Source organism: Castor canadensis, chromosome 2, assembly GCF_047511655.1.
Source record: "Castor canadensis chromosome 2, mCasCan1.hap1v2, whole genome shotgun sequence".
In the NCBI taxonomy this organism is placed as follows: Eukaryota; Metazoa; Chordata; class Mammalia; order Rodentia; family Castoridae; genus Castor; species Castor canadensis.
In genome coordinates, this window is record NC_133387.1 from 171,293,503 (window position 1) to 171,308,189 (window position 14,687).

Below are 14,687 nucleotides of genomic sequence, written 5' to 3' on the forward strand. Positions count from 1 at the left end.
AGGACACCAAACAGACTTGACCAAAATAGAACTACCCTACCCCATGACATATCATCATCAAAACAACAAGCACACAGACTAGAGAAAGAATATTGTAAGAGAGAAAAAACAAATAACATACAAAGGGAAACCCATCAAAATCACAGCAGATTTCTCAACAGAAACATTAAAAGCAAGAAGAGCATGGAGTGAGGTCTTCCGGACACTGAATGAAAATAACTTCAACCCTAGGACACTCAGCAAAACTATCATTCAAGATAGATGGAGCAATAAAAGTCTTCCATGATAAGCAAAACTAAAACAATATATGACCACCAAGCCACCCCTACAAAAGATCGTTCAAGGAATTCTGCACACACAAAAGAAAAGAAAGTAGAGAGTAACACTGATTCAGCTGCACACAATCAAACCCTTAAACAACAAAACCAAATAAATGAAAGGAGTCACCACATGCTTTTCAATACTAACACTGAATGTTAATGGACTTAATTCCCTCATCAAAAGATACCATTTGGCAAACTGGATGAAAAAGGAAGATCCAACAATCTGTTGCTTAAAGGAGATCCATCTCATCAACAAAAACAAGCACTGGCTTAGGGTGAAAGGCTGGAAGAAGATTTATCAAGCCAATGGTCCCCCAAAACAGGCAGGAGTAGCAATATTTATCTCAGACAAAGTAGATTTCAAACTTACATTGATCAAATGAAATAAAGAAGGGCACTCCATACTAATATAAGGGGAAATACACCAAAAGAAATAACAATGATCAACCTATATGCACCCAATTTCATCAAACATACTCTGAAGGATCTAAAAACATATATGGACTCCAACACAGTGGTAGTGGGAGACTTTAATACTCCCCTATCATCAATAGATAGGTCATCCAAACAAAAATTCAATAAAGAAATTCTAGAACTAAATCACACCATAGATCAAATGGACCTAGCTGATGTCTGCAGAATATTTCATTCAACTTCTGCACAATATACATTTCTTCTCAGCAGCCCATGGAACTTTATCCAAAATTCATCATAACTTAGGGCATAGAGCAAGCCTCAGCAAATATAAGAAAAGAGAAAAAATTCCATGTATTCATTCTGATCACAATGCATTAAAACTAGAACTAAACAACAAATCAACAGTAAAAAACATGCAAACATTGGAAGTTGAACAAGACATTGCTCAATGATCAATGGGTCATCAATGAAATAAAAGAGGAAATTAAATGGTTCCTGGAAGTTAATGAAAATGAAACATGACCTACTGGAACACAGCAAAGGCAGTCCAAAGAGGAAAGTTTATAGCCATGAGTGCATACATTAAAAGGACAGAAAGATCTCAAATCAGTGACCTAATGCTACATCTCAAACTCCTAGAAAAAGAAGAATAAGGAAATCCCAAAACAAGCAGAAGGAGAGAAATAATAAAAATAAGGACTGAAATTAATGAAATAGAAACAAAGAACAACAACAAAAAACATAAAAAGAATCAATGAAACAAAAAGTTGGTTCCTTGAAAAAATAAACATGATTGACAGACCTCTGACAAACCTGACTAAAATGAGGAAAGAAAAAACCCAAATCAGTAAAATCAGAAATGCAAAAGGGGAGAGAACAACAAACACCACAGAAATCCAGGAAATCATCAGAGACTACTTTGATAACCTATATTCTAATACATATGAAAATCTTCAAGAAATGGACAGATTTCTAGACACTTATGACCATCCAAAATTGAACCAAGAGGATATTAATCACCTGAATAGATCTATAACACAAAATGAAATTGAAGCAGCAATAAAGAGTGTCCCAAAAAAGAAAAGTCCAGGACCTGATGGATTCTCTGCTGAATTCTATCAGACCTTTAAAGAAGAGGTAATACCAATCCTCTTCAAACTGTTCCATGAAATAGAGAGGGAATGAACACTGCCTAACTAATTTTATGAAGCCAGTATTATACTCATCCCAAAACCAGACAAAGACACCTCCAAAAAAGGAGAACTATAGGCCAATCTTCTTAATGAACATCGATGAAAAATCCTCAATAAAATAATGGTAAATTGAATCAAACAACATATCAGAAAGATCATTCACTATGACCAATTCATCTTCATTCCAGGCATGCAGGGGTGGTCCAACATATGCAAATCTATAAATGTAATACAGCACATTAATAGAAGCAAAGACAATAACCACCTGATAATCTCAATAGATGCAGAAAAATCCTTCAACAGGATCCAACACCGCTTCATGATAAAAGCTCTAAGAAAACTAGGAATAGAAGGAAAGTACCTCAATATTGTAAAGGCTATATATGACAAACCTATAGCCAACATCATACTTAATGGTGAAAAACTGAAATCATTTCCCTTAAAATCAGGAATGAGACAAGGGTGACCACCATCCCCACTCCTATTCAACATAGTACTGGAATTCCTAGCCAGAGCAATTAAGCAACAAGAAGAAATAAAAGGAATACAAATAGGTAAAGAAATGGTCAAAATATCCCTATTTGTAGACTATATGACCCTGTATCTTAAAGACCTAAAAAACTCTACCCCAGAACTCCTAGACACCATAAACAGCTACAGCAAGGTGGCAGGATACAAAATCAACTTACAAAAATCATTAGCTTTTCTATACACCAACAATGAACAAACTGAGATAGAATATATGGAAACAATTCCATTTATAATTGCCTCAAAAAAATCAAGTACCTAGGAGTAAACTTAACAAAGGATGTGAATGAACTCTGTAAGGAGAAACCCCTGAAGAAAAGAGATCGAGGAAGACTACAGAAGGTGGAGAGATCTCCTGTGCTCATGGATTGGTAGAATCAACATAGTAAAAATGGCTATACTACCAAAAGCAATCTACATGTTTAATGCAATTCCCATCAAAATCCCAATGACATTCATCACAGAGATTGAAAATATACCCTAAAGTTCATTTTGAACACAAGAGGCCACGAATAGCCAAGGCAATACTCAGCAAAAAGAGCAATGCTGGAGATATCACAATACTCAACTTCAAACTATATTACAAAGCAATAGCAATAAAAACAGAATGGTACTGGCACAAAAATAGATATGAAGACCAGTGGAACAGAATAGAGAACCCAAATATGAATCCACACAGCTATGCCCACCTTTTTTTTTGACAAGGGTGCCAAAGACATATGATTGAGAAAAGACAGTTCCTTCAACAAATGTTGCTGAGAAAAGTGGTTATCTGCCTGCAAAAAAATGAAACTTTATCACCCTGTACTAGTATCAACTCAAAATGGATTAAAGACCTTAATATCAGACTCGAAACTCTGAAGTTAGTACAGGAAAGAGCAGGGAACACTCTGGAAGCAATAGGTATAGGCAAGGACTTCCTCAGTAGAACCCCAGAAGCTCAGCAAATAAGAGAAAGGATGGACTGATAAATGGGATTACATAAAATTAAAAAGCTTCTGCCCAACAAAAGAAATGGCCTCTAAACTGAAGAGAACACGCACAGAGTTGGAGAAAATATTTGCCAGCTATATATCAGACAAAGGATTGATAACCAGAATATATACGGAACTTAAAAACTTAAACTCTCCCAAAATCAATGAACCAATAAAGAAATGGGCAACTGAACTAAACAGAACTTCCTCAAAAGAAGAAATTCAAATAGCCAAAAAACACATGAGAAAACGTTTTCCATCTCTAGCCAGAAAGGAAATGCAAATCAAAACTAAACTAAGATTCCACCTCACCCCTGTTAGAGCAGCCATCATCAAAAACACCACCAACAACATGTGTTGGTGAGGATGTGGGGAAAAAGGAACCCTAGTCCACTGCTTGTGGGAATACAAGCTGGTGCAACCATTCTGGAAAAAAATTTGGAGGCTTCTTAAAAATCTAAACATAGATCTGCCATATGATCCAGCAATCCCACTCCTGGGAATATACCCAAAAGAACGCAACACAGGTTACTGCAGAGGCACCTGCACACCCATGTTCATTGCAGCACTATTCACAATAGCCAAATTATGGAAACAGCTAACATGCCCCACTACACATGAATGGATTAAGGAAATATGGTACTTATACACAATGGAGTTTTACTCCACCATGAAGAATAATGAAATGTTATTATTTCAAGTAAATGGATAGAACTGGAAAACATCATTCTAAGCATGGTTAGCCAGGCTCAGAAGACCAAAAATCATTTGTTCTCCCTCATATGTGGACTTTAGATCTGGGGCAAATACAGCAATGTTGTTGGTCTTGGGTCACATGACAAGGGGAGAGCATATACAGGAGGTATGGGGATAGGTAGTAAACCCAAAACATGAAAGTGTTTGATGTCCCCACTTCAAATGATCTAATACAGAAACCTTAAGGTGACAGAGGTCAATGTGAACAGGGGATCAGAAACTAGTGAAAAGATCAGTTAAAGATGAATCAACTTGGGATGTAACACATTTGTGCATGGAAGCAATGCTAGGAATATCTCTGCATAGCTAATCTCAACTAGCAAAAATGCTTTGTCTTTCTTATTATGCTTATGTCTTCTCTTTAACAAAATTAGAGATAAGGGCAGAACAGGTTTGCCTGGAAATGAGGGGGGGTGTGGGGAGAAGAGGGAGGGGGCGGGGGCAGGAGGGAAAAATGGCCTAAACAATGTATGCGCATGTGAATAAATGAATAAAAAATTTCAAAAATGTGATATATATGGAGTATTATTTAGTCATGAAGAATGAAATATTAATTTGTAGGAACTGCAAAGCATCATGCTAAGTCAAATAATGTAGACTCAGAAATAAAAATATGACATACCTCCCATATACAGAATCTAGATCCATAAACACAAACAAAAAGATATGAACCTACAGGACTATTTGGGTTGGCAAGGCAGGGAGTGCAGTGACAAGGGAGGCTGATGGGGAGTAAAAATGACCAATGTACATTGTATACTGATGTGGAAGTGTCATAATGAAACCCATTATTTTATACAATAAAACAATAAAAATAAAAGAAACCTGTATCTGTGATGAACTACATCCCCACGAATCATAATCTAGATGAAGACATCGTGGGGTATGTGTGGGTATGTAATCACGTGCACACGTGTGTGAGTGTGATGCACAAATCTAGCCATAGCAATTTTGGAAGGTACAAGATGATTCTACCTAAAGTCCTCCCCCGCAACTTCTTGATGGTTCATCAGAATGCTTACTTTAAGTGGGAAACTGCTTTATTTTGGAAAGTGATATGTTTATATCAGGGAAATGAAAGACAAACTCAGTATGAGAATAACTGAGTTTATCTCAGTGCCTGGTGATAGAATACCAATGTGTTCTTTTCAATTATTAAAACATTGGATTACATGTATTACTCCATAATGATATGTCACAAGTCCTATATATTTGTTTTTTTCTCCTGTTTAAAAGCTCTCCTTCTTCAAGGTGTTAAACATCTCTTGTTTGGGGTTAAAGCTCCTTCTCTATTTTGGAAGCTATTTGAAATCTGTGCTAATACTATAGTAGCATGTCTTCTGCCAGTTCTGAGAATCATTAACAACAGTTCAAACATTTCTACCCATCTAAACACTTTTTAACAGTTAATGCATAAGGGAATACTTTTAATTCTTACAAAAATTTCATACATTTTTTCTATTTAGCACCCATCAATATGAAAAAAAAACCTTATAGGATATGGTTTATTTAATGCCTAAATATTACATACACATAAACCTTGTATAATGAGGCAAATAACACAGATACAAATACATTTACATATGTTACATATTAGCATACACACATATATGCATCTCATAACCTATATATCCATAGATGGATACATATGGATAATTTTTAGGTTAATAAATTTGGGTATGAAGATGAGAGCTAATTAATACACAGAAAAATCTCCTCCACCATTATGAGTTTTGGTGTTCTAGGGTGAGATAAAAGTAGCATGGCAGAGAGGTGTTCTTGTCACATATTTGAAGGCAAACATTACAAAGCAAGCACTGTTTTATACCTGCTAGATGAGACAGATGTTTGTACCCAGGTTTAAATGCTTAACTGAGTTAACAGAATACAGAGCCCTTATAAAATGGCAAGAATAGCATGATGTGTTTGGAGATATACAGGATTGTCTTCCTAATAGAACATTTTTGAAGGCTTTGAACTTTACAAAGATCATAAAGAATGTGATGACATCCTATCATTTGGAGGTGGCTCTGAAATAAAAGGGAAATATCTGGTCTGATAAGCTGCTCTAGGAAGAGGTAAGTTATCTAGGTTCTGCCATCACTAGCAGTAGAAGGAACAGGAGCTGAGCAACCTGTCGATGTCACCAAGAGCTTGCTGATAGGGACAATTAGCTCCCAGAACTTACTCCTGTTTTCAAGGGTGAAGAGAAGAAAAAGAAACTTTTGGTTGGAGTTCTCCCTTCAGATCCCTCAAAAAATCATTTTTTCCCCTAGAATGGACAGTGAGCTTTTGGGTCGGAAGCATACTTGTCGTTAGTCAGAAAATGATTTTCTAATTTTAACTTTTCCATGTGAATTAATAATCCATATGAATACAACAGAAAGAAAGTCACTTTTGAATCTGAGATTCTAAATATGGTTTGGAAGAAAAAGCATTCTCTTTGGAATAGAATTGTCAGGAAAATAGAGGTGCTGACAGAGTCCCATAACTGGATAAAAGAGTATTGAGAATTCTGGTTTGCATTTTTAAATACAACCTCCTACCTGGTGTGTGGATGCAATCAGGGGTTATTTAGACACATTGATCAATTCTTCTTGTGGGTGATTGCCTTTTCAAGCCTTGGAAAATCTTTCCCTGACCATTCTGAGAGCACCTGCCACTTCCCAGTCCAGTTGGTCTTTGGAACCTCCTTACTATAGTGATTGTACAATAGTTAATGTAATCTATAATAATAAAACTTGACTAATTTTTTGCTATCTATCTTGTTCATAGCTGCATACTTTGGGTGTAGTACTGTCACAGAGAAAGGACTCAAATGACTAGTTGTTGAAAGAACAGCATGTAGGTCACTCATTTGGAAAAGTCAGGTCACCTTAATTCTCACGTGCTATATGTGTTATTACATGGGTTTGAGAAAGTTATCTTTTTCCCAAATGATGTTATGCAGTATTTTTTTTTTTGTGGTACTGGCATTTGAATTCAGGGCTTCATGCTGGTAGGCAGGGTATTATTTGAAACATGCTCCAGCCTTTGCTCTGTTATATTATGGAGATAGGATCTTGCTTTTTGCCAAAGCTGGCCTGGACCACAGTCTTCCTATTTTGTGCCTCCTGCCATCACTGGGATAACCCCACTCAAGGCCCTTTTTGGAAAAGGAAGAGACATTCCCCATACTACCATCCATGGGAAGATACTCCACCCCCTTTGTTTTCCTCTCCATCAATTTTTGAAGAATTCACTTCCAAAAGAATTCTTCTCAGTGGGAGAGGAATTCTCCTCCCACTAAGTTGTCCTTATAATAGAGGAGGGTCTCCACTCTGATGTGTGTGTGCATGAATGTAGATACCAACTCAAAGCTGTAAAGCTGTGTCCATGGATCCTAGCGTTGGGGATGATATTGGTGAATAGTTTTGAAGCCTTAAGATTAGCATTCACATGAAGCAAAGTGGATGAGGGAAACTTCTTTCTTTCTGTTTTAGTTCCAAGCCAACACTTTCCACTGTTGCACATAAAATTGCTCTGGAAAGAGAGATCAGGTGCTGTGAATGGAGATGGTGTCATTTCTTTTTCCTTCTGTACCAAAGGTTCAGAGGTGTAGGCTGAAAAAGTAAAATATCAATAAAGTAAGATCATGAACAACCAAAAAAATTTATTTTGTATAAAGCAGCTTTTAGTGTCCCAGAGTCAGGCACTGTCAAGAGTTCTGAGTTTAAGAGACAGGCAGAGTCATGTCCCCAGCAGGAGGGTCCTCTGCACACAGAGGAGCAGGAGGGAGCCCAGCAAGTGGCTCCTTCTCCAGGCCTAGGCAGGCCCTTGAGCTCAGCCTTGATGCACAAGTACAGGAAGGAGCACCTGTTCCTTGCTGAGGCCTTCAGAAACAGAAGTCTTAGTCCAAAGTAGCCTTACTGATGCGACCTGACCATGGGGTGCAAGGGCGGTGGTGTCCAGGGACCACACCAGGGGCTGGGGGGACGCGAAGGGAGTGCCACCACTGCCCTAGGTCTGGCCCTTGTGGACACAGCAATGCTGTGGTGCCAGCTCTGAGAAGAGCAACAACTTGAGGAGCATGTGTGGGTTCCCCAGCAGCATGCAGAAGCCGTAGGCAGTGCACTTGCTGGGCAAATGCGGGAGGGAGAATGTGGCCTATAGCACAGGTCCCTGTCCATATGGTCCATACCCAAGTGGGCTGCACAGGGCCACAGGTCCAGTTCAGCTACACAAAACCAGTGCAGGACGATGGCCAGGGGCGAAGAGTCGGATGGAAAGGGCCAGGGCAGCCTTGCAGGATGCAGAATTCAGGGATGCTAGCCAGGGACACATCGGAGCTGATAGACTCTGGAGCATAGCTTCCCCAGCAGCCACATTTACAGGGGCTTGTCTGGGAGGTGCAGGAAGAGCTCCTGCAGAAAAGAGAAACCACGGAGTTTGGGTGCCTGGAACTGCTGACCCCTGCGGGACAGGATGGATCCCTCCTGCAGACCCTCTGATGGTACCCAAGTGTCTAGGACCCCAGGCTGGTCACAGAGTCCTGCATGCCCTTAGACCACCCTGCAGTGTACTCATCGATTCTAAATACACCAATATATAGAAATCAGATCTCCTCCTCCTCCTCTTCAGTCTCACTGCCTCTGGTTACAGTTAGAACCAGTGACCTCCTGGTGTGGCTGGAGTGCCAGCTTCAGCACTACAGCTGGGACAGTGGCGCTTCTCTCTTACACCATGGTAGGAGTCCTGCCCAGCTCCCAGAAGCCCAACCCCTGGAGACAGTGGAACACTCACCTCCTCCAGCCACCCCTTACTACCATGCCAGGAGCTTCAGCACTGGGTGCTCAGGTCTGAGTGCAGCTGTCAGTGGAGCAGGCACCTTCTGGCAAGCCCTGGTATCTGTCTTCCTTGTACCTTCCAAGTACAAGCTTCAGGTGAAGAGAGTGTGCTCTGTCATCCTGCCAAAGAAGAATTGGCAGCTGAAAATGTCTGTGGCCTCTTGGAGAAGATTAAACAGGATGGGGAGGCAGGATAGGGAAGCAGGATGGGGAAACAGGAAGTTCCATTTGGCTAGGAGATAAACCCTGTCCCCTACTCTGCAAGTGTCCCGTACATAGGACCTAGAGGCTTCTACTTTTCTGTCCCCTTGCATTTGCCCTGTGCAGATAAGGGAGTACCTATTTTCAAGTACAGATGTTCCTAGACTTAGCATTTTGTTAAGTCAAAAATGCACTAGCCTAGCCTACCTTAAATGTGTTCAGAACACTTCCATCAGCCTACAGTTGAGCAAAATCATCAAAGCTTATTTGATAATAAAACGTTGAGTATCTTGTGTAATTTATCCAACACTGTACTGAAAGTAAAAAAACTTCAGAAAGGCCGTATGTATGTTTTTGCTTTTGCACATCATAAAAGTAAAAATCTTTTAAGGCCAAGCAGGTTGAGTCCAGACTATACCATATTTAGCATTTGTTTTCCTCTTTGGACTGTGACCTCCTGATGGCATAGGGCCTGGCTTATTGGGTGCCCTAAGTATTGGTGAAGTAGGTGAAATAGTGTGTGCAAAATTTTGTGAATGACTGCAGGCCCTTCTTAACATTTTATTGTCACAAAAGATGGGACTTCTGGTGCAGCCTCTAAAAACAACACTTGACATTTCCAAAGCTACCCTAGTCTTTCTCTGTAAAATAAATGTATGCAGCCAGAATACACTTGAGGAAAACCTAAGCTGCCTCTTTCCACTGCCTAACCTTCATTTTCTGAGATGAGAAAGCTGAAACCCCACAAGGACCTGGAAATTATGCATAGAGGCTAAAAACAGCCCCAATGGCAAAACCTGCAACTTGCAGTTTCCTGTTTATTGTCTTTGAATGTAGCAGTGCCTGCAATCTCCAATGCTCTTTCTCTGTTTTTTCTCCGGTGGGAACTCCTGTTTATTTTCACAATTCAGCCCACACATCACCCCCTTCAGGAACCTTAACCTAACTCACTGCAGTTCACCAGGCCCTTCTCATCCTCCAGACGTACTCTGAATGCAGCATGCTGCTTTGGAATTTTGGGTTTATAGGTGTGTCTCCCCTAACAGGCTGGGTGTGTGTTTGAGATCTATAACGACAAAAAAGGAATGCAGAAAGGTGAGAACAGTAGTGACACTTAGTACGAGATGAGTGTTGATATTTTCCTCTTTCATCTATGTTTTCTATCTTTTCATAGTTAATAATGAGTTTAATTTGAAATTTATGTTGTTAATTATTTAAAAGATATAGAAATGACATGAAACTGTGCTAATAAATAAGCATTATGAACCATTATAAACAAACTGATTTCAACTTGGGAATGGAAGAAAGAGAGGGAAGGTAATAGGAAAGGGGAAAGAAGATGGGAAAGGGAAGAGAGAAGAAAGGGAAAGGGAAATAAAACAAAGCAAAGGTAATGGGGATAAAAAGCGTAAGTAGATAAATCAGCATGGGAGAGAAACTAGTAAGTTTAGCATTCTAAGTTGCTATAATGGTGAATAACTTTTTTACTTTTCTTTTGTGGTTTTTCAAATATTTGGTTATAAAAATTTAAAGCTTGTCCCCTTCATGTTAGTGACTTTTTTCCTATATACCAGTTAATTTTCTCCAGAGAGTAAATTAAGCAACAAAAATTCAGTCTCTATTCTCATTTGGATAAATCTCAGCAACTTCCCATATAGTGAGTTTTCTTGATTCTAGATTTAAAGGAGTGGTGTTAACATGTTTAAAGCTTGAAATCAGCTAATAAAATTTATTTTTTTTTCATTTTTCTTTTATTATTCATATGTGCATACAAGGCTTGGTTCATTTCTCCCCCCTGCCCCCACCCCCTCTCTTACCACCCACTCCGCCCCCTCCCTCTCCCCCCCCTCAATACCCAGCAGAAACTATTTTGCCCTTATTTCTAATTTTGTTGTAGAAAGAGTATAAGCAATAATAGGAAGGAACAAGGGTTTTTGCTGGTTGAGATAAGGATAGCTATACAGGGCATTGACTCACATTGATTTCCTGGGCATGGGTGTTACCTTCTAGGTTAATTCTTTTTGATCTAACCTTTTCTCTAGTACCTGTTCCCCTTTTCCTATTGGCCTCAGTTGCTTTAAGGTATCTGCTTTAGTTTCTCTGCATTAAGGGCAACAAATGCTAGCTAGTTTTTTAGGTGTCTTACCTATCCTCACCCCTCCCTTGTGTGCACTCGCTTTTATCATGTGCTCACAGTCCAATTTGTTGTTTTACCTCGACTTCTGCTTATTGCCTTGCTAACATGTTAAAAACATCTAGACTCTTCTCCAAGTCCCACAAAACAAAAGCTGTAAACAGGGAAAACAACCACTAGATGAAAAACAATTTCCCTCTTTGATTTCTAGGTTTATGTAGTTCATTACTAGATAATTTGTGATCTAATGAAAGTATAAATTTGAATATATACAAGCTTTTACATGTTTTACTTTTACATTAAGAGAAGTAATTTTGCCAACAAAACAAATCTTCATTAAATACATTAAGACAGTAAGAATATTTCTGTGAGACCATTACAATTCACAGATAGCCACATATGCATGTAGTAACAAGAATGTTTATGAAGGTAACACGCTTTAGGTATTCCTTATGATTCTTACTTCCTTCTCCCCCCCATTGCAAAATACACAAAACTTAAGAATGCAAATTATTCAAGTCAACAAGCAGATTAAAGTAGAAGCTGATTTTAGGAATTTGTATAAAAATGTTTATATAAATCTAAGGTTTGCTGGATGACCTGTATTCCAGGTAAATTATGCAATTATCTCAACTTGTTGCAAGTCTATCAGACAGATACTGTTTCCATGTTAAACATGAGAACAAACACCAGACTTGAGAAGCTGAGAAACTTGTGTCCAGGATCAGACACTTGGTAACTATCCAAGTACCTGAATCAAAATCAATTTGACTCCAATACCTATGTTTTTCCCAATAGATCACACTAGTGATTGCCATGTAAAGGCTGAATATCCTGCACAATGTTCTGCTGGGAAGTGAGTCCATATTTCATAGGATTACTCAACGTTTTCAATTTAAAGAAATATCCACTTTGGCTCGTAATGCTTTATTATGCTGTACAGCAAAGAAACTTGTAACTCCCATGCTAATTTCAGAATAACAGGAAATCAACTCATTCTTCACATTATACAATCAGTAGCAGAAACTTCTACAACCTAAATCAATGGTACTAAGCAAATTAGTTATTCAATGTGTATTTATTTTTTAACAAGGGGTAAATGCTATACCTGTCCTTTCTCAATGAAAAGATGTTTTAACAAATAATACTTTGAACTCTGAGAAAAAGTCACTATCATATACCTAAGGGACTTTTACTAACAAAACATTTAAATGGGTCTTATAATTTCTAAATATTATAAAAACAAGATACATTACCCCAAATAGTTTCCAGTAACCTTATTTTATGTGATACTAGAGTAGCAGAGAAGGGATTTTTTTTAAAGAAAAAATGAGAAACAATACTCTGCATTTTCTCATTGAATTCTCTCTGGGAGATGAATTCTGTTCTTTCTAAAATTATATTTTGATTCAAACTAAATGCATAGGGTACACCACATAAACAATAACTCTCAGGAACACAAGAAAAACACACCTGAATTTGTTTCTGAGGTTATTCTGTGACTTTAGTCTGGGTTAGCTTGTTCTTCTAGGCCACTTTATAACTCTTGAGTAACTTTCTGTGTTTTTATTATGTCACTTCACGACCACATCTGTATGTGTCTTCTTATATGAACTTCAAACAGAATATACTGCATATTTCCAGCAGAAAATCAAGGTTGATTAATGTACATTTGAATACAAAGGTTTTTAAAAAAGAAAATAGCTGAGTTTTTAGAGATCCTAGACTGTTAAGCCCTTTTCACTTCCTTCCTATCTTCCAGTAAGGTTTCAGCAACAACCTTGCAAATATTTAGCATAATTCTCTGACTTAAGCAGATTAAATGAGGAAACTCTAGCCAGGTATGATAGCTTATGTCAGTAATGCTAGTTACTTGAGAGGCTAAAATTGGGAGGATCAAGATTCGAGGCCCACCTGGGAGACCCCATCTCCAAAGTAACCAGAGCAAAATGGACTGAAGGTGTGATTCAAGTAGTAGAGCCCTTGCTTTGCAAGTCCAAAGGTGTTCAAATCCCAGTCCCACTTAAATGAATGAATGAATAAACAAATAAAATAAGAAACCCCTCTAGAAAGAGAATATATCAAAGCAAAATCAACACACAAAGTGACGTTATGAGACATAGTAGTCACATACAGTACAGCAACTTTTTGGTAAACAGCAGACCTCATACACCGCAATGTCCCATATGATCATGCCTCCTGGTGACATCATGCTGTCTTAGCTCATGCAAGTGTACTCTACCATGCTTGTGCAATAATGAAATCACTTAAAGATGCATTTCTCAACATAACCCCATTGTTATGTGATATAATTGTATTTCTATACCTACAACACTGATGTAGGTAACTAATGAGACTTTTTTTTTAATGGTTGAAGTACGGGATGCTAAAATTTGGGAATCCAGAAGCATAATGTGAGAGGATGCATTTATGAAAAACAGTGACATGGACATGCACATTTCTTTCTTACCTTTGTTTTTCTTTAAAGTGACCATACTGCATGGCTTTACAGGTTTCTTAATTCTGAGTCCCTAACTATAATGATCATGTTTCTCATTAAAACAACAACAAACTTCTGCTGGGTGCCAGTGGCTCACACCTTATATTCTTAGCTATTTGGGAGGCCAGCATTGGAACAATCAAGGTTGAAATCCAGCCCATCCAAATAGTTTGAGAGACCATAACACAACCAGAGCAAAATGACAGGAGGTGTAGCTCAAGCTGTAAAGTGCCTGCTTTGGAAGAATGAAGGCCTGAGTTCAAACCCAGTCTGAGCAAAAAACCCCCGAATCTCTAACTTGCCATTGTTGACTATTGGTATGAAGTGGTGAACAAGATTTATATTTCCTATAAGGAGCATTTCTGACCAGTGGATGAGTCAGTCATCCACTGACTCCAAAAGTATTTATCATACTTAAATACTGTAAAGCAAACACAAAATTATGTTATCACATTGCATACATGAATAAAGATCAGAATTACTTTATTTTTAAGTCTACAGAGATTCCAAATTCCTGAACAATAGTGTCTGGTAACAAAAATATGCTATTTTTGATCAAACTTAAGACACTGTCAATTATAAATTATAACAAATTTTAGATTCCATTATAAAGGAAGTGTTGCCTACTGAACTGTCACATTTACCAATACTCAATACTATGTATCCTATTTTCACATATGTTAAAAAGTGAAAGAAGTGTACATCTTACTATTTTATCTGCAAATGAGGCACAAAACAATGCCTGTTTCTAGAAAAGATCAATTAAATTAGAGTAACAGTGGGAGATCTCAACACCCCACTCTCTCAACAGACAGAACATTCAGGCAAAAAGCAA

General features: G+C 38.2%; 1 long non-coding RNA gene and 1 pseudogene across 14 annotated transcripts in view; both read right to left on the reverse strand.

Moving 5' to 3' along the window:
* LOC109700083 (olfactory receptor 8G50-like) overlaps positions 1–14,687 on the reverse strand; it is a 290,591-nt pseudogene that overhangs the window by 20,488 nt on the left and 255,416 nt on the right.
* Positions 1–14,687, reverse strand: part of LOC109702219 (uncharacterized) — a 58,911-nt gene that overhangs the window by 12,216 nt on the left and 32,008 nt on the right. For 3 of the 14 annotated variants that reach the window (XR_012445556.1, XR_012445560.1, XR_012445558.1), the window contains 5 exons: positions 12,826–12,982; positions 10,170–10,284; positions 8,974–9,137; positions 8,372–8,594; positions 5,655–7,793 (listed from right to left, as the gene is read on the reverse strand). This is a non-coding gene — a long non-coding RNA (uncharacterized lncRNA). The other 11 variants (XR_012445559.1, XR_012445562.1, XR_012445563.1 and 8 more) reach the window with 7 other exon arrangements.